This window comes from Salmo salar, chromosome ssa20 (assembly GCF_905237065.1).
Source record: "Salmo salar chromosome ssa20, Ssal_v3.1, whole genome shotgun sequence".
In the NCBI taxonomy this organism is placed as follows: domain Eukaryota; kingdom Metazoa; phylum Chordata; class Actinopteri; order Salmoniformes; family Salmonidae; genus Salmo; species Salmo salar.
In genome coordinates, this window is record NC_059461.1 from 40,741,781 (window position 1) to 40,761,616 (window position 19,836).

Below are 19,836 nucleotides of genomic sequence, written 5' to 3' on the forward strand. Positions count from 1 at the left end.
GGACCACCTCCATCACCGTCTCGTTGTTGAGCTCTGAGATGTGCCGCAAGTCCAGACTGCTCAGGTTACATAGCTAGGACAGAGGTACAGGTCAGTACACACAGAGACACACGTGTGATTGCTGTGCATAGAGAGTCCTTCAGCACAAGGTTAAGAAGGGATTACCAACTCAATAATATATTTTCTTTTTTTGCACACTCAGCAAGGAGGATGGATTAGCCCACACACACACACACACACACACACACACACACACACACACACACACACACACACACACACACACACACACACACACACACACACACACACACGATAATACAGGTATTATTATAGATGTTATACCATATCTAATACACACAACGGGGAAGTAGGGTGTAAAATGTCACGGTCAAGGCTAAACACAAAATAAGCTTCCAGTGGGCATTAAGATTAGAGGGTTTGTTGTCTGCTCTGTGGGCTTCTAGTCAAAGACAGACTGGAGGTGGAAAGAGGAAGACAGACAGGCCGGAGATGGAAGAGGAAGACAGACAGACAGGCTGGAGGTGGAAAAAGAAACACAGACAGGCTGGAGGGAGAAAAGAGAAGTACAGACAGGATAGAGATAGAAAGAGGAAGACAGACAGGCTGGAGATGGAAAGAGAAGTACAGACAGGATGGAGATAGAAAGAGGAAAACAGACAGGCTGGAGGTGGAAAAAGAAACACAGACATGCTGGAGGTGAAAAGAGGAAGACAGACAGGTTGGAGGTGAAATGAGAAGGACAGACAGGCTGGAGTGAGGAGGAGAAGGACAGACAGGCTGGAGGTCATAAGAGAAAGACAGACAGGCTGGAGGTGAAACAAGAAGGACAGACAGGCTGGAGGTGGAACAAGAAGGACAGACAGGCTGGAGGTAGAAAGAGGAAAACAGACAGGCTGGAGGTAGAAAGAGGAAAACAGACAGGCTGGAGGTGGAAAAAGAAACACAGACATGCTGGAGGTGAAAAGAGGAAGACAGACAGGTTGGAGGTGAAATGAGAAGGACAGACAGGCTGGAGTGAGGAGGAGAAGGACAGACAGGCTGGAGGTCATAAGAGAAAGACAGACAGGCTGGAGGTGAAACAAGAAGGACAGACAGGCTGGAGGTGGAACGAGAAGGACAGACAGGCTGGAGGTGGAACGAGAATGACAGACAGGCTGGAGATGGAACGAGAAGGACAGATAGGATGGAGGTGGAACGAGGAAGACAGAAAGCTGGAGGTGAAAAGAGGAAGACAGACAGACTGGTGGAAAGAGGAAGACAGACAGGCTGGTGGAAAGAGGAAGACAGACAGGCTGGAGGAGGAACGAGGAAGACAGACAAGCTGGAGGTGGAAAGAGGAAGACAGACAAGCTGGAGGTGGAATGAGAAGGACAGACAGGCTTAGCATTTTTCGCAATGAATCTTGTTCTGGAGGCAGTTCTGCAGAGAGGTCACTAGCTGGCACAGCCACAAAGTCATAAAATCTGATTTTAAACCTAACCATACTGCGAGCCCTAAAAAACCTCTACAGGATCAGAGTCCCTAAACCAGGACGGTTGTTGCTCAATATGCGATAACATGACTAGAGAACGTTGTATACAACAGCCAACTTTCCGGGACGTAGACATGTCTTACATGGGCAGAAATCTTAAATTCTTGTTAATCTAACTGCAGTGTCCAATTTACAGCAGCTATTACAGAAGAAAATACCATGCTAAACTAAACACTTATCATGGCAACTGGTTTGATACATTCACCTCTAAAGGTAAATAATGTACTTACACTACTGTTCAAAAGTTTGGGGTCACTTAGAAATGTCCTTGTTTTTGAAAGAAATGCACATTTTTGGTCCATTAAAATAACATCAAATTGATCAGAAATACAGTGTAGACATTGTGAATGTTGTAAATGACTATTGTTGCTGGAAACGGCTGATTTTTAATGGATGCTGGGATGCTGGCCTTCTGTGTTCTTTTGCCCATCTTAATCTTTTATTTTTATTGGCCAGTCTGAGATATGGCTTTTCTTTGTAACTCTGCCTAGAAGGCCAGCATCCCGGAGTCGCCTCTTCACTGTTGACGTTGAGACTGGTGTTTTGCGGGTACTATTTAATGAAGCTGCAGTTGAGGACTTGTGAGTTATCTGTTTCTAAAACTAGACACTCTAATGTACTTGTTTTCTTGCTTAGTTGTGCACCGGGGCCTCCCACTCCTCTTTCTAATCTGGTTAGAGACATTTTTTTTTGTATTAACTTTTACCAGATCTATTGTGTTATATTCTCCTATATTAATTTCACATTTCCACAAACTTCAAAACTTAAAGAGGTTTTTAAATAAATGTTTGTTTTTATAAATTTTTATATATTAGCTGGCCTATCTAAGGGGAAATCGCTCAGTTCTGCCTCCAGGACAAGACTCATTACAATTAACGTCAACCTGCAGGTGGAAAGAGAAGAAAAGACAGGCTGGAGAATCCCTGGATCTGCTTCTCACTTTACACACATGGAAATAGAAATGTGTCTGTTTGTATTGTCACAGAGCAACCAATTCAGAACAAGCTTCCACCTAACGTCAGTACAGAGTCCCACAGCACCCCTCACTTCTATGGCATCAAAAGGAAGATCAAATTTCACATTCCAATTAGGATCTGGCTAAAAATAGTTGAATCAACTATAGAACCCATAGCCATCTATGGTTGTGAGGTATGGGATCCACTCACCAACCAAGAATTCACAAAATGGGGGAAAAAAACATGTGCAGTCATTGCCGAAAGTTTTGAGAATGACACAAATATTAATTTTCACAAAGTTTGCTGCCTCAGTGTCTTTAGATATTTTTGTCAGATGTTACTATGGAATACTGAAGTATAATTACAAGCATTTCATAAATGTCAAAGGCTTTTATTGACAATTACATGAAGTTGATGCAAAGAGTCAATACTTGCAGAGTTGACCCTTCTTTTTCAAGACCTCTGCAATCCACCATGGCATGCTGTCAATTAACTTCTGGGACACATCCTGACTGATGGCAGCCCATTCTTGCATAATCAATGCTTGGAGTTTGTCAGAATAAGTGGGTTTTTGTTTGTCCACCCGCCTCTTGAGGATTGACCACAAGTTCTCAATGGGATTAAGGTCTGGGGAGTTTCCTGGTCATGGACCCAATATATCGATGTTTTGTTCCCCGAGCCACTTAGTTATCACTTTTGCCTTATGGCAAGGTGCTCCATCATGCTGGAAAAGGCATTGTTCATCACCAAACTGTTCCTGGATGGTTGGGAGAAGTTGCTCCCGGAGGATGTGTTGGTACCATTCTTTATTCATGGCTGTGTTCTTAGACAAAATTGTGAGTGAGCCCACTCCCTTGGCTGAGAAGCAACCCTACACATGAATGGTCTCAGGACGCTTTACTGTTGGCATGACACAGGACTGATGGTAGCGCTCACCTTGTCTTCTCCTGGACAAGCTTTTTTCCTCATGCCCCAAACAATCAGAAAGGGGATTCATCAGAGAAAATGACTTTACCCCAGTCCTCAGCAGTCCAATCCCTGTACATTTTGCAGAATATCAGTCTGTCCCTGATGTTTTTCCAGGAGAGAAGTGGCTTCTTTGCTGCCCTTCTTGACACCAGGCCATCCTCCAAAAGTCTTCGCCTCACTGTGCATGCAGATGCACTCACACCTGCCTGCTGCCATTCCTGAGCAAGCGCTGTACTGGTGGTGCCCCGATCCCGCAGCTGAATCAAGTTTAGGAGATGGTCCTGGCGCTTGCTGGACTTTCTTGGGCGCCCTGAAGCCTTCTTCACAACAATTGAACCGCTCTCCTTGAAGTTCTTGATCATCCGATAAATGGTTGATTTAGGTGCAATCTTACTGGCAGCAATATCCTTGCCTGTGAAGCCCTTTTGTGCAAAGCAATGATGACGGCATGTGTTTCCTTGCAGGTAACCATGATTGACAGAGGAAGAACAATGATTCCAAGCACCACCCTCCTTTTGAAACTTCCAGTCTGTTATTCGAACTCAATCAGCATGACAGAGTGATCTCCAGCCTTGTCCTCGTCAACACTCACACCTGTGTTAATGAGAGAATCACTGACATGATGTCAGCTGGTTCTTTTGTGGCAGAGTTGAAATGCAGTGGAAATGTTTTTTGGGGATTCAATTCATTTGCAGAGGGACTTTGCAATTAAATGAAATTCATGTGATCACTCTTCATTACATTCTGGAGTATATGCAAATTGCCATCATACAAACTGAGGCAGCAGACTTTGTGAAAATTAACATTTGTGTCATTCTCAAAACTTTTGGCCACGACTGTACAACGCAAAACACCAACTAATGTATGCAGAGGAGAATAGGACGTTGTCCGCTAATGATCAAAATCCAGAAAAGAGACGTTAAATTCTACAGCCACCTAAAAGGAAGTGAATCTCAAACCTTCCATATCAAAGACATCACCTACATTTTACATTTTAGTCATTTAGCAGACGCTCTTATCCAGAGCGACTTACAGTAGTGAATGCATACATTTCATACAATTTCATACATTTTTTTTCTGTGCTGGCCCCCCGTGGGAATCGAACCCACAACCCTGGCGTTGCAAACACCATGCTCTACCAACTGAGCTATAGGGAAGGCTACCTACATAGAGATTCACCTAGAAAAGAGCCCCCTCATCCAGTTAGTTCTGGGGCTCTGTTCACAAACACAAACAGACCCCACAGAGCCCCAGGACAGCAACACAATTAGACCCAAACAAATTATGAGAAAAAAAAAGAAAATAGCTTGACACCAACCAAAGGTCAAAGTAAACTGGAATGCTATTTGGCCCTGAACAGAGAGTACACAGTGGCAGAATACCTGACCACTGTGACTGACCCAAAATTAAGAAAAGCCTTGACTATGTACAGACTCAGTGAGCATAGCCTTGCTATTGAGAGTGGCCTCCGTAGGGAGATCTGGCTGTCAAGAGAAGACAGGCTATGTGCCCACTGCCCACAAAATGAGGTGGAAACTGAGCTGCACTTCCTAACCTCCTGACAAATGCATGACCATATTAGAGACACATATTTCCCTCAGATTACACAGACCCATAAAAATTTGAAAGCAAATGCAATTTAATAAACACTCACATCTATTGGTTGAAATAGCAGTGTGCCAACACAGCAGCTGGATGTGTGACCTGTTGCCACAAGAAAAGGACAACCAGAGGGGCACAAACACCATTGTAAATACAACCCATATTTATCTGTTTATTTATTTTCTTGTTTGAACTTCAAATAGGCGAAAGAGGATGTGCTTTGTCTAGAATATTTTCTCAAATTGTATATGGAATCCATATTCCATATTTTCTGAAGCGTTCAGTATGTAAAAATGTAACTATTTCCTAAATATTAATTTAGAAACATTTCCAATAAAATTATTTTACAGCGTGCCCAAGTGGTCGAGTCTGGATTGAAAGGTTAAATTATTCATAAAGAGGCTGGTGTGTGTGTGTGTGTGTGTGTGTGTGTGTGTGTGTGTGTGTGTGTGTGTGTGTGTGTGTGTGTGTGTGTGTGTGTGTGTGTGTGTGTGTGTGTGTGTGTGTGTGTGTGTGTGTGTGTGTGTCGCTGAGATGTGGCTGCATTGTTGGCAAAACAAAAAAAACTATACAAACCTCTCTCTCTCTCTCTCTCTCTCTCTCTCTCTCTCTCTTGCGCTCTCTCTCTCATATGGTTCTTTAATCTGGAGCAAATATTAAAGCTCATCTTCAAAAGTAGAATTCGGTCTTCAAATCTTCAACTATGCTTATCTTTGCCCAAACTGAATTTCTCATACAACCTATGGGAAGCCAGACACTGATGTGAATTTCCCACTGAGAAACCAGGGCAACAAACCCTCAGATCTGATTGGCCGATGTGTAGCTGTGTTGTGGATAGGTGTGAATTAGCATAAATCTGCATAAATGAGAAGAGTAGAATAGTCACGACTGAGACTGACTTTGTTATTCCAATTCCAAAAAAACAAGATGGGAAAAATTCTATATTTTGGCAGGCGGGTGGAAAAATTAAATATTCCCAAATCCCTCAAATAAAGAAAGCAAATAAGTACCAAAAAATCTGAAATGAGCAAAATCCATCACGTTGAAAAGAGAAGGTGTTTGTTTTCTCACTGTTGAGAGATTATAATCAGTAGATTTTCCAGTGGGTGTTTTAATGCATCTGGATAATGACTCACTTCCAGTTATAAGATCATTTTAAATTAATTCATTAACCTGATCAGAGAAAGACAGAGAGGGGGAGATGGAGAGAGAAAGAGAAAGGGGTAGAGAAAAAGAGTGAAAGAGAGATGAAGAAGGAGTGATAGAGAGAGGGAGAGAAAGAAGTTTCACTCTTCTGAGTTGGCAGACAGTGTTGGCTAATTATTTACAATGTTAATGAAAACACTGAAAAACACAGCTGCTCTGTGCCAAGCCTGTATACACACACACACAGACGCGGACGAACGCACACATGGGCACCCACACATACAGACACACGCACGCTCGCACGCACGCACTCCCACGCCCCCCCCACACACACACCAGATTTTACTCACTGCAGTATTAATCACATTGGGCAAATGAAAGTAAAAAAATGGACTTCTGTGATTTTTATTACCATGAATTATTGCCATGGAGAAAGAATAATAATCCACTTTTTGGGGTCATGAATTTAATAATGGAAAAATTCTGTTTTTCTGTTCAAGGGTGTGGAGTAATGAGCGGAACGAGGTTAACACCACATGGAATAAGTCTGTTCACTAATCAATGCATTGATAGAAGGAATAAAACTCATTCAATATTTAGAATTTTATTTGTATTTAATTATTCAGGTATTTTTTATTTGGAAACATTTCTGAGAGAATATTTTTTGGAATACATTTTGCCTGTGCAGATTCCTTCTGACGCTAGTCATAACAAACCACACAGCAACCACACAGCATGAGGACCAGCAAACACTACAGAGCATTACATTATGAGGGAAAAAGAGGTTTAACGTGATATAATTAAGCAATAAGGCCCGAGGGGATGTGGTATATGGCCAATATACCAGTGCTAAGGGTTGTTCTTAGGCACGACGCAACATGAGGTGCCTTATTGCTTTTATAAACCAGTTGCCAACACAGTAAGGCAAGGAACTAAACATCTAAATCACGTTGCAAGACTAGTTGCTATGCAACAACCACAGGCTAGCTAGCAAGCTTACATTAAATGTATGCAAAAACTGAGCATTAGCACCACTTCTAGAGTAACTTCTAGAGAATTTTGGCCAATTCCTCCTGACAGAGCTGGTGTAACTGAGTCAGGTTTGTAGGCCTCCTTGCTAGCACACGGTTTTACAATTCTGCCCACAAATCTTCTACAGGGTTGAGGTCAGGGCTTTGTGATGGCCACTCCAATAGCTTCAGTTTGTTGTCCTTAAGCCATTTTGCCACAACTTTGGAAGTATGCTTGGGATCATTGTCCATTTGGAAAACCCATTTGCGACCAAACTTTAACTTCCTGACTGATGTCTTGAGATGTCTTGAGATGTTGCTTCAATATATCCACAACTTTCAAGGTGCGGGACTCTAAACCGGAAGCTTACAAGAAATCCTGCTATGCCCTGCGACGAACCATCAAACAGGCAAAGCGTCAATACAGGGCCCAGATTGAATCATACTACACCGGCTCCGATGCTCGTCTTATGTGGCAGGGCTTGCAAACTATTACAGACTACAAAGGGAAGCACAGCTGCGAGCTTCCCAGTAACACGAGCCTACCAGACGAGCTAAATCACTTCTATGCTCACTTCGAGGCAAGCAACACTGAGGCATGCATGAGAACATCAACTGTTCCGTACGACTGTGTGATCACGCTCTCCGTAGCCGAGGTGAGTAAGACCTTTAAACAGGTCAACATACACAAGGCTGCGGGGCAAGACCGATTACCAGGACGTGTGCTCCCGGCATGTGCTGACCAACTAGCAGGTGTCTTCACTGACATTTTCAACATATCCCTGATTGAGTCTGTAATAAAAATATGTTTCAAGCAGACCACCATAGTCCCTGTGCCCAAGAACACAAAGGCAACCTGCCTAAATAACTACAGACCCGTAGCACTCACGTCCGTTGCCATGAAGTGCTTTGAAAGGTTGGTAATGGCTCACATCAACACCATTATCCCAGAAACCCCAGACCCACTCCGATTTGCATAGCGCCCAAACAGATCCACAAAGGATGCAATCTCTATTGCACTCCACACTGCCCTTTCCCACCTGGAAAAAAGGAACACTTACGTGAGAATGCTATTTATTGACTACAGCTCAGCGTTCAACACCATAGTACCCTCAAAGGTCATCACTAAGCGAAGGATCCTGGGACTAAACACTTCCCTCTGCAACTAAATCCTGGACTTCCTGACGGGCCGCCCCCAGGTGGTGAGGGTAGGTAGCAACACATCTGCCACGCTTATCCTCAACACCGGAGCTCCACAGGGGTGCATGCTCAGTCCTCTCCTGTAGTCCCTGTTCACCCACGAATGTACGACTCCAACACCATTATTAAGTTTACAGACGACACAACAGTGGTAGGCCTGATCACAGACAACGACAAGACAGCCTATAGGGAGGAGGTCAGAGACCTGGCCGTGTGGTGCCAGAATAACAACCTATCCCTCAACGTAACCAAGACTAAGGGGATGATTGTGGACTACAGGAAAAGGAGGACCGAGCACACCCCCATTCTCATCGACGGGGCTGTAGTGGAGCATTTTGAGAGCTTCAAGTTCCTCAGTGTCCACATCAACAACAAACTAGAATGGTCCAAACACACCAAGACAGTCGTGAAGAGGGCACAACAAAGCCTATTCCCCCTCAGGAAACTAAAATGATTTGGCATGGGTCCTGAGATCCTCAAAAGGTTCTACAGCTGCACCATTGAGAGCATCCTGACTGCTTGCATCACTGCCTGGTGTGGCAATTGCTCGGCCTCTGACCGCAAGGCACTACAGAGGGTAGTGCGTTCAGCCCAGTACATCACTGGGGCTAAGCTGCCTGCCATCCAGGACCTCTACACCAGGCGATATCAGAGGAAGGCCCTAAAAATTGTCAAAGACCCCAGCCACCCCAGTCATAGACTGTTCTCTCTACTACTGCATGGCAAGCGGTACCGGAGTTCCAAGTTTAGGACAAAAAGGCTTCTCAACAGTTTTTACCCCTAAGCCATAAGACTCCTGAACAGGTAATCAAATGGCTACCTGGGCAATTTGCATTGTGTGTGTCCCCCAACACCCCCAAACCCTATTTTTGCGTTGCTGCTACTCTCTGTTTATCATATATGCATAGTCACTTTAACTATACATTCATGTACATACTACCTCAATTTGCCCGACCAACCAGTGCCCCCGCACATTGGCTAACCGGGCTATCTGCATTGTGTCCCGCCACGCACCACTCGCCAACCCCTCTTTTACGCTACTGCTACTCTCTGTTCATCTTGGTCTTGGCTGATTGCTTTTGATTTTCCCATGATGTCAAGCAAATAGGCACTGAATTTGAAGGTAGAACTTGAAATACATCCACAGGTACACCTACAATTCACTCAAATGATGTCAATTAGACTATCGGAAATTTCTAAAGCCATGACATCATTTTCTGGAATTTTCCAATCTGTTTAACCTCTTATGGCTAGGGGGCAGTATTTTCACGGCTGGATAAAAAACGTACCCGATTTAACCTGTTAGGGCTAGGGGGCAGTATTGACACGGCTGGATAAAAAACATACCCGATTTAATCTGGTTACCACTCCTACCCAGTAACTAGAATATGCATATACTTATTACATATGGATAGAAAACACCCTAAATTTTCTAAAACTGTTTGAATGGTGTCTGTGAGTATAACAGAACTCAAATGGCAGGTCAAAACCTGAGAGATTCCTTTACAGGAAGTGGCCTGTCTGACCATTTCTTGAACTTCTTTTCCATCTCTATCTTTTACTAAGGATCTCTGCTCTAACGTGACACTTCCCACGTCGTCCATAGGCGCTCAGAGCCCGGGAAAAAACAGAATGTCGTCATTCCAGCCCCAGGCTGAAACACATTATCGCCTTTCTCAAGTGGCCGATCAAGGGACTCTGGGCTTATGCGCGTGACCCGACCGCCCCCGCCTTTGTGATTTTTTCCTCTGTTTGCCGAAAAGGAGATTCCCTGTCGGAATATTATCGCTTTTTTACGAGAAAAATGGCGTAAAAATTGATTTTAAACAGCGGTTGACATGCTTCGAAGTACGGTAATGGAATATTTAGAATTTTATTGTCACGAATTGCGCCATGCGCGCGACACTTCTTTACCATTTCGGATAGTGTCTGGAACGCACGAACAAAACGCCGCTATTCGGATATAACGATGGATTATTTTGGACCAAACCAACATTTGTTATTGAAGTAGCAGTCCTGGGTGTGCATTCTGACGAAGACAACAAAGGTAATGAAACTTTTGTAATAGTAAATCGGAGTTTGATCAGGGCTAAACTTGGTCGGTGTCTAAAAAGCTGTTTTTTGATATAAATATGAACTTGATTGAACAAAACATGCATGTATTGTATAACATAATGTCCTAGGGTTGTCATCTGATGAAGATCATCAAAGGTTAGTGCTACATTTAGCTGTGGTTTGGGTTTATGTGACATTATATGCTAGCTTGAAAAATGGGTGTCTGATTATTTCTGGCTGGGTACTCTGCTGACATAATCTAATGTTTTGCTTTCGTTGTAAAGCCTTTTTGAAATCGGACAGTGTGGTTAGATTACCGAGAGTCTTGTCTTTAAAATGGTGTAAAATAGTCATATGTTTGAAAAATTTAAGTTTTTGCATTTTTGATGAATTTGAATAACGCGCCACGGGATTACACTGGCTGTTGAGTAGGTGGGCGTCCCACGTAGCCCATAGAGGTTAAAATAGCTTTTCGGTGAAAGCACATTTTGCAATATTCTGAGTAGATAGCCCGGCATCACAGGGCTAGCTATTTAGACACCCACCAAGTTTAGCCCTCACCAAAGTCAGATTTACTATAAGAAAAATGTTATTACCTTTGCTGTTCTTCGTCAGAATATACTCCCAGGACTTCTACTTCAATAACAAATGTTGGTTTGGTTCAAAATAATCCATAGTTATATCCAAATAGCGGCGTTTTGTTCGTGCGTTCAAGACACTATCCGAAAGTGTAAAGAAGGGTGAGGCACCCGACGCGTTTCGTGACAAAAAAAATCTAAATATCGCATTACCATACTTCGAAGCATGTCAACCGCTGTGTAAAATCAATTTTTATGCCATTTTTCTCGTGAAAAAGCAATAATATTCCGACCAGGAAACCGTGTTTTAGTACAAAGAGAGAGAAAATAAAAACATGGGGTCGCCTCGTGCACGTGCCTCAGTCTCATTGTCCTCTGATAGACCACTTACCAAAGGCGCTAATGTTTTTCAGCCAGGGGCTGCCTCGACATCATTCAGCTTTTTCCCGGGTTCTGAGAGCCTATGGGAGCCGTAGGAAGTGTCACGTTACAGCAAAGATCCTAAGTTTTCAATAAAAAGAGTCAAAAATCCCAAGGAATGGTCAGAGAGGGCACTTCCTGTACAGAATCTTCTCAGGTTTTTGCCTGCCATATGAGTTCTGTTATACTCACAGACACCATTCAAACAGTTTTAGAAACTTTAGGGTGTTTTCTATCCAAAGCCAATAATTATATGCATATTCTAGTTTCTGGGCAGTAGTAATAACCAGATTAAATTGGGTAAGTTTTTTATCCGGCCGTGCAAATACTGCCCCCTACCCTCAACAGGTTAACGTAGGCTCATGCGATTAGCTTGAGGCTGTAAGTAACAAGAAAATTTCCCAAGACATAGACATATCTGATATTGGCAGAAAGCTTAAATTCTTGTTAATCTAACTGCACTGTCCAATTTACAGTATCTATTACAGTGAAATAATACCATGCTATTGTTTGAGGAGAGTGCACAATTTTTCATGCAAAGTTATTAATAAACAAATTAGCCACATTTGGGCAGTCGTGATAGAACGTTTTGAACATAAATGCAACGGTTAATTGGATCAGTCTAAAACGTTGCACATATACTGATGCCATCTAGTGGCCAACATCTAAATTGCACCTGCACTGGAATAATACATTATGGCCTTTCTCTTGTGTTTCAAAGATGATGGTACAAAAAAATAGAAGAAAACGGTTGTTTTTTTCTTTATATTATCTTATACCAGATCTACTGTGTTATATTCTACTACATTCCTTTCACATTTCCATAAACTTCAAAGTGGTTCCTTTCAAATGATATCAAGAATATGCATATCCTTGCTTCAGGGCCTGAGCTACAAGCAGTTAGATTTGGTATTGTCATTTTAGGCGAAATTTAAAAAAAACGGGATAATCCTTAAGATTAAAATGGCACACATAGCCTACGTACAGTATCAATACATACACACAAAATATCTAGGTCAAATAGTAGAGAGGTGTTGTGCCATGAGGTGTTGCTTTATTTGTTTTCTGAAACCAGGTTTGCTGGTCATTTGAGCAATATGAGATGGAAGGGAGTTCCATGTAATAATGACTCTATATAATACTGTACGCCAGTGGCGGCTGCTGAGATGAGGACGGCTCATAACGGTGACTGGAATGGAGCAAATGGAATGGCATCAAACATATGGAAACCATGTGTGTGATGTATTTGATACCATTCTACTCATACCGCTTCAGCCATTACCATGAGCCCATACTCCCAAATTAAGGTGCCACCAACCTCCTGTGCTGTACTCTTTCTTGAACTTGTTCTGGGTTTGGGGACTGTCAAAAGACCCATGGTGGCATGTCTGATGGGGTAAGTGTGTATGTCAGAGCTGTGTGTAAGTTGAATATGCAAACAATGATTTCAATAAAAATAAGTGATGCAGTCAGACTCCCCTCAACTTTTAGCCAAGAGAGAGTATTTATATTAGCCCTCTGATTGGTTGGCTCCCACCTGCCTCCTCCATAATTAGACACGTCTATAAATCAGGAAATGAGAGCACTGGGTCAAATATAAAACCCCACATTTCATGAAAGAAAAATAAAAGAAACGTTTACCTTTGGCCAAACTGGGGAGAGAGTTTGACACAAACTTGGTAGAGTTTTGTGAAACTTGTGTGTGTTGCCAGTGCACAGCACCATGACTAACTGTAGCGTTACAGTATTTATTTGCATTGCGTCAGGTGCCAGACAGGAAGTTGGACCAAAGTAGACACCACAGGGAAAGGAAATAATGTCATGGTTACAATGCTGGACCCTGAAATATGAGGACATTTATTTTAGTCCAAGACCAGTGTGACCGGCCCAGTCTATTCCTGCCATAGCTACATACTTTAGCCAGCTAATACTCTACAAGGTGAGAGGTGGTCAGAACAACTTACAGAGTTGGCATGGCTATTTATAAACACAAAGTGGGTGTATGAATTGGAAAATATGATTCATTTAGACTATATTGTGCTAAATGTTATGTGACCATGCCATGCTATCCAATTGGGGTAAATAAAGTTTAATAACAGGTATATACAGTGGGGGGAAAAAGTATTTAGTCAGCCACCAATTGTGCAAGTTCTCCCACTTAAAAAGATGAGAGAGGCCTGTAATTTTCATCATAGGTACACGTCAGCTATGACAGACAAAATGAGAAAAAAAATCCAGAAAATCACATTGTAGGATTTTTAATTAATTTATTTGCAAATTATGGTGGAAAATAACTATTTGGTCACCTACAAACAAGCACGATTTCTGGCTCTCACAGACCTGTAACTTCTTCTTTAACCTGTTGGGGCAGTATTTTCACGGCTGGATAAAAAAACGTACCCGATTTAATCTGGTTACTAATCCTACCCAGTAACTAGAATATGCATATACTTATTATATATGGATAGAAAACACCCTAAAGTTTCTAAAACTGTTTGAATGGTGTCTGTGAGTATAACAGAACTCATTTGGCAGGCAAAACCCTGAGACAGATTCTGACAGGAAGTGGATACCTGATGTGTTGAATTACCTTTAAGCCTATGCCATTGAAACACACAGGGGCTTATTAATGTTTTGGCACTTCCTATTGCTTCCACTAGATGTCACCAGCCTTTACAAAGTGTTTTGAGTCTTCTACTGTGAGATCTGACCGAACAAGTGCCTTGGAACGGTGATGGCCGATTAGACTCTGGCGCGCGAGGTCATGTTGGGTACCCTCGTTCCAATTCGTTTTAAAAGAGAATGCATTCGTCCACCTTGAATATTATTCATGTTCTGGTTAAAAAAGGCACTAATGATTTATGCTATACAACGTTTGACATGTTTGAACGAACGTAAATATATTTTTTCCCCTCGTTCATGAAGTGAAGTCCGGCGGGCTTAGATCATGTGCTAACAACACAGAGCTTTTTGGACATAAATGATGAGCTTTTTTGAACAAAACTACATTCGTTATGGACCTGGGATTCCTGGAAGTGACATCTGATGAAGAGAATCAAAGGTAATGGATTATTTACATAGTATTTTCGATTTTAGATCTCTCCAACATGGCGGTTAGTCTGTATCGCAACGCGTATTTTTCTGGGCGCAGTGCTCAGATTATTGCAAAGTGTGATTTCCCAGTAAGGTTATTTTTAAATCTGGCAAGTCGATTGCGTTCAAGAGATGTAAATCTATAATTCTTTAAATGACAATATAATATTTTACCAATGTTTTCTAATATTAATTATTTAATTTGTTGTGCTGACTTGACTGCCGGTTATTGGAGGGAAACGATTTCCTGAACATCAACGCCATAGTAAAACGCTGTTTTTGGATATAAATATGAACTTGATAGAACTAAAAATGCATGTATTGTCTAACATAATGTCCTAGGAGTGTCATCTGATGGAGATTGTCAAAGGTTAGTGCATAACTTTAGCTGATTTTATGGTTTTGGTGACGCCTGTCTTTGAATTGACAAAACATTACACACAGCTATTGTCAACGTACTCTCCTAACATAATCTAACTTTATGCTTTCGCCGTAAAGCCTTTTTGAAATCGGACAACGTGGTTAGATTAAGGAGATGTTTATCTTTCAAAGAGTGTAAGATAGTTGTATGTTTGTAAAATTTGAATTTTGACATTTATTTGGTTTCAAATTTGCCGCTCTTGAAATGCACCTGCTGTTGATAGGGTGCACCACGGGTGGCATGCTAGCGTCCCACATAGCCCCAAGAGGTTAAGAGGCTCCTCTGTCCTCCACTCGTTACCTGTATTAATGGCACCTGTTTGAACTTTTTATCAGTATAAAAGACACCTGTCCACAACCTCAAACAGTCACACTCCAAACTCCACTATGGCCAAGACCAATAAGCTGTCAAAGGACACCAGAAACAAAATTGTAGACCTGCACCAGGCTGGGAAGACTGAATCTGCAATAGGTAAGCAGCTTGGTTTGAAGAAATCAACTGTGGGAGCAATTATTAGGAAATGGAAGACATACAAGACCACTGATAATCTCCCTCGATCTGGGGCTCCACGAAAGATCTCACCCCGAGGGGTCAAAATTATCACAAGAACGGTGAGCAAAAATCCCAGAACCACACGGGGGGACCTAGTGAATGACCTGCAGAGAGCTGGGACCAAAGTAACAAAGCCTACCATCAGTAACACACTACGCCGCCAGGGACTCAAATCCTGCAGTGCCAGACGTGTCCCCCTGCTTAAGCCAGTACATGTCCAGGCCCGTCTGAAGTTTGCTAGAGAGTATTTGGATGATCCAGAAGAGGATTGGGAGAATGTCATATGGTGAGATGAAACCAAAATATAACTTTTTGGTAAAAACTCAACTCGTCGTGTTTGGAGGACAAAGAATGCTGAGTTGCATCCAAAGAACACCATACATATTGTGAAGCATGGGGGTGGAAACATCATGCTTTGTGGCTGTTTTTCTGCAAAGGTACCAGGACGACTGATCCGTGTAAAGGAAAGAATGAGTGGGGCCATGTATCGTGAGATTTTGAGTGAAAACCTCCTTCCATCAGCAAGGGCATTGAAGATGAAACATGGCTGGGTCTTTCAGCATGACAATGATCCCAAACACACCGCCCGGGCAACAAAGGAGTGGCTTCGTAAGAAGCATTTCAAGGTCCTGGAGTGGCCTAGCCAGTCTCCAGATCTCAACCCCATAGAAAATCTTTGGAGGGAGTTGAAAGTCAGTGTTGCCCAGCGACAGCCCCAAAACATCACAGCTCTAGAGGAGATCTGCATGGCGGAATGGGCCAAAATAACAGCAACAGTGTGTGAAAACCTTGTGAAGACTTACAGAAAACGTTTGACCTGTGTCATTGCCAACAAAGGGTATATAACAAAGTATTGAGATAGACTTTTGTTATTGACCAAATACTTATTTTCCACCATAATTTGCAAATAAATTCATAAAAAATCCTACAATGTGATTTTCTGGATTTTTTTCTCATTTTGTCTGTCATCGTTGAAGTGTACCTATGATGAAAATTACAGGCCTCTCTCATCTTTTTAAGTGGGAGAACATGCACAATTGGTGGCTGACTAAATACTTTTCTTCCCCACTGTAAGTGAGAGTAAAGTCAGTCGGCCAACTACGGAGTAAAGCAGCACTGAGCCTGTGAGTGCATACTGTATGTCAAACAAGGGCAGAAGCAAAGTTGTGCTTATTGTAGTCTTAAAGAGTTAGAAGACTTGTCCAAGGCCAAAGCAAGGCTAGGTGTAGCGTTGCCTCTCTCTCTCTCTCTCTCTCTCTCTCTCTCAATTTAAAGGCTTTATTTGCATGGGAAACATGTGTTAACATTGCCAAAGCAAGTGAAATAGATAATAAACAAAAGTGAAATAAACAAACAGTAAACATCACACTCACGAAATTACCAAAAGAGTAAAGACCTTTCAAATGTCATATTTTGTCTATATACAGTGTTACAATGGTGTTTGTTCTTCACTGGTTGCCCTTTTATATATGGGAGCTTATCAAAATTGGATTTGCTTTCAAATTCGTTATGGGTCTGTGTAATCTGAGGGAAATATGTATCTCCAATATAGTCATACATTTGGCAGGAGGTTAGGAAGCGCAGCTCAGTGTCCACCTTATTTCCAACCTTTCTCCCCCTCTCCAGAGGTGTTGCATGGTGAGAGGGCAGTGTTTGTTTACCAAGGTGAGAGAGGAGGAGTGAAGGGACAATGTGGAGGTGTGAGGGAGAGAGTGAGCCACACGCAAAGACTAGCACATCAGATGACAGAGACATACAAAATCCCACTCACACAGGTCATCCCCACTAGTAAACCTTCTGGTTCAAATGACTAACAACAAGGACATCATAATACTGAATAATGATATGAATCTGTTCTCCATTTCTGCCTCCCTCTCTTCTTATCTGTTTCAGTCAGGAAAGCGGAGAGCTGGGAGAGGGGCTATCCCTGAGGCATCAAGCTAAATCTCGTGCCAGAGAGCTACAGTGAGGGAAAAAAGTATTTGATCCCCTGCTGATTTTGTACGTTTGCCCACTGACAAAGAAATTATCAGTCTATTATTTGAATGGTGGGTTTATTTGAACAGTGAGAGACAGAATGACAACAAATAAATCCAGAAAAAATGCAAATCAATTTATAACATTTTTGACATGCGTTTTTCTGGATTTTTTTGTTGTTATTCTGTCTCTCACTGTTCAAATAAACCTACCATTAAAATTATAGACTGATCATTTCTTTGTCAGTGGGCAAACGTACAAAACCAGCAGGGGATCAAATACTTTTTTCCCTCACTGTAAAAGCTATGATCCAGACATGTTCAATTCTAGTGCCATTGATATGCCCACTGATTTGGAAATACCTGATATGTGAAAGAAAGAGGTGCGACATGGAAAACACACACTCACAGGCAGAGGGACAGGAAGTTCACTTCCTCTCCAGTGCATTAAGCCAAATGACCAGGGGCCTGTAAACTTCTTGCGCCAGTTTACGCAAAAGTTGGCATTTATACAAATTTGACATTATTACTTGATTGGACCTAGCAGCCCAGTAAATAGGCTATGTATTTCCCCAAAAAATTTGCAGCGTAGTTTATAATAGCGGTATACTGTCAAATTTAACAGATTATCTTTTACATTGAAGGAGGCTACTGTAACTGCATTTTTTTGGGTAGCCTCCCCTACAATGTTTCAGAATTAGCCGGTAGTCTATCATATAAAGGCCATTATTTTCTCCTTCAGAAATGGACACAGGCCTTTTCCAGATATGGAAATCTAAAGATAATCTAAAGATTAAAACATTCCACCAACACAGTAAATAGACTGGTAGCTTATATAAAATATTTCACAGTATCAATCACATTTCAATGAAATGTATTTATAAAGCCCTTCTTACATCAGCTGGTGTCACAAAGTGCTGTACAGAAACCCAGCCTAAAACCCCAAACAGCATGCAATGCAGGTGTGGAAGCACGGTGGCTAGGAAAAACTCCCTAGAAAAGCAGGAACCTAGGAAAAAACCTAGAGAGGAACCAGGCTATGAGGGGTGGCCAGTCCTCTTCAGGCTGTGCCTGGTGAAGATTAAAACAGAACATGGCCAAGATGTTCAAATGTTCATAGATGACCAGCAGGGTCAAATAATAATAATCACAGTGGTTGTAGAGGGTGCAACAGGTCAGTACCTCAGGAGTAAATGTCAATTGGCTTTTCATAGCCGATCATTCAGAGTATCTCTACCACTCCTGCTGTCTCTAGAGAGTTGAAAACAGCAGGTCTGGGACAAGGTAGCACGTACGGTGAAAAGGTCAGGGCTCCAGAACAGTTGAAAATGGAGCAGCAGCACGACCAGGTGGAGAGCAAGGAGTCATTAGGCCAGGTCGTCCTGAGGCAAGGTTCAAGGTCCAAAAACGAGAGAGAGAGTGTCACGTCGTGACCAGTAAAGGGGTTATTTGTTCTTATAGTTTGGTCAGGACATGGCAGGGGGTATTTGTTTTATGTGGTTCGGGGTGGTTGTGTATGTAGAGGGGTGATAGATTTATGTATTCCTGGGTTTTTGGTTATTGTTCTATGTTAGTTTATTTCTATGTGTTGCTAATTGGTGTTGGGGCCTTCAGTTGGAGGCAGCTGTCTATCGTTGCCTCTGATTGAAGGTCCTATATTTAGGAGTGTGTTTGTTTTGGGGTTTGTGGGAGATTGTTTCTTGTTTTGCTGTATGCCTGACGAGACTGTCTAGTTCGTTTGTTTTTTGTATACGTTGTTTGTGTATTTCCTTCTTCACTAATAAAAAGAAGATGAGTATATATTTTCCCACTGCATTTTGGTCTACACCCTATGACATCCGTGACAGAGAGAGAGAGAGAGAGAGAGAGAGAGAGAGAGAGAGCATACTTAAATTCACACCGGATAAGACAGGATAAATACTCCAGATATAACAGACTGACCCTAGCCCCCCAACACATAAACTACTGCAACATAAATACTGGAGGCTGAGACAGGAAGGGTTGGGAGACACTGTGGCCCTGTCTGACAATACCCCCGGACTGGACCAAACAGGCAGGATATAACCCCACCCACTTTAACGTGACACTTCCTACGGCTCCCATAGGCTCTCAGAGCCCGGGAAAAAGCTGAACGATATCGAGGCAGCCTCTGGCTGAAACACTTTATCGCTTTTGGCAAGTGGCCGATAAGAGTACTATGGGCTTAGGCGCGTGCCCGAGTCGACCGAATGCTTTCTTTTCTTTTGTCTGTTTACCTAAACGCAGATTCCCGGTCGGAATAGTATCGCTTTTTTATGAGAAAA

General features: G+C 42.3%; 1 pseudogene; it reads right to left on the reverse strand.

The window, feature by feature from the left end:
* The window catches only part of LOC123729168 (F-box/LRR-repeat protein 17-like), a 761,340-nt pseudogene that overhangs the window by 360,873 nt on the left and 380,631 nt on the right, over nt 1-19,836 (reverse strand).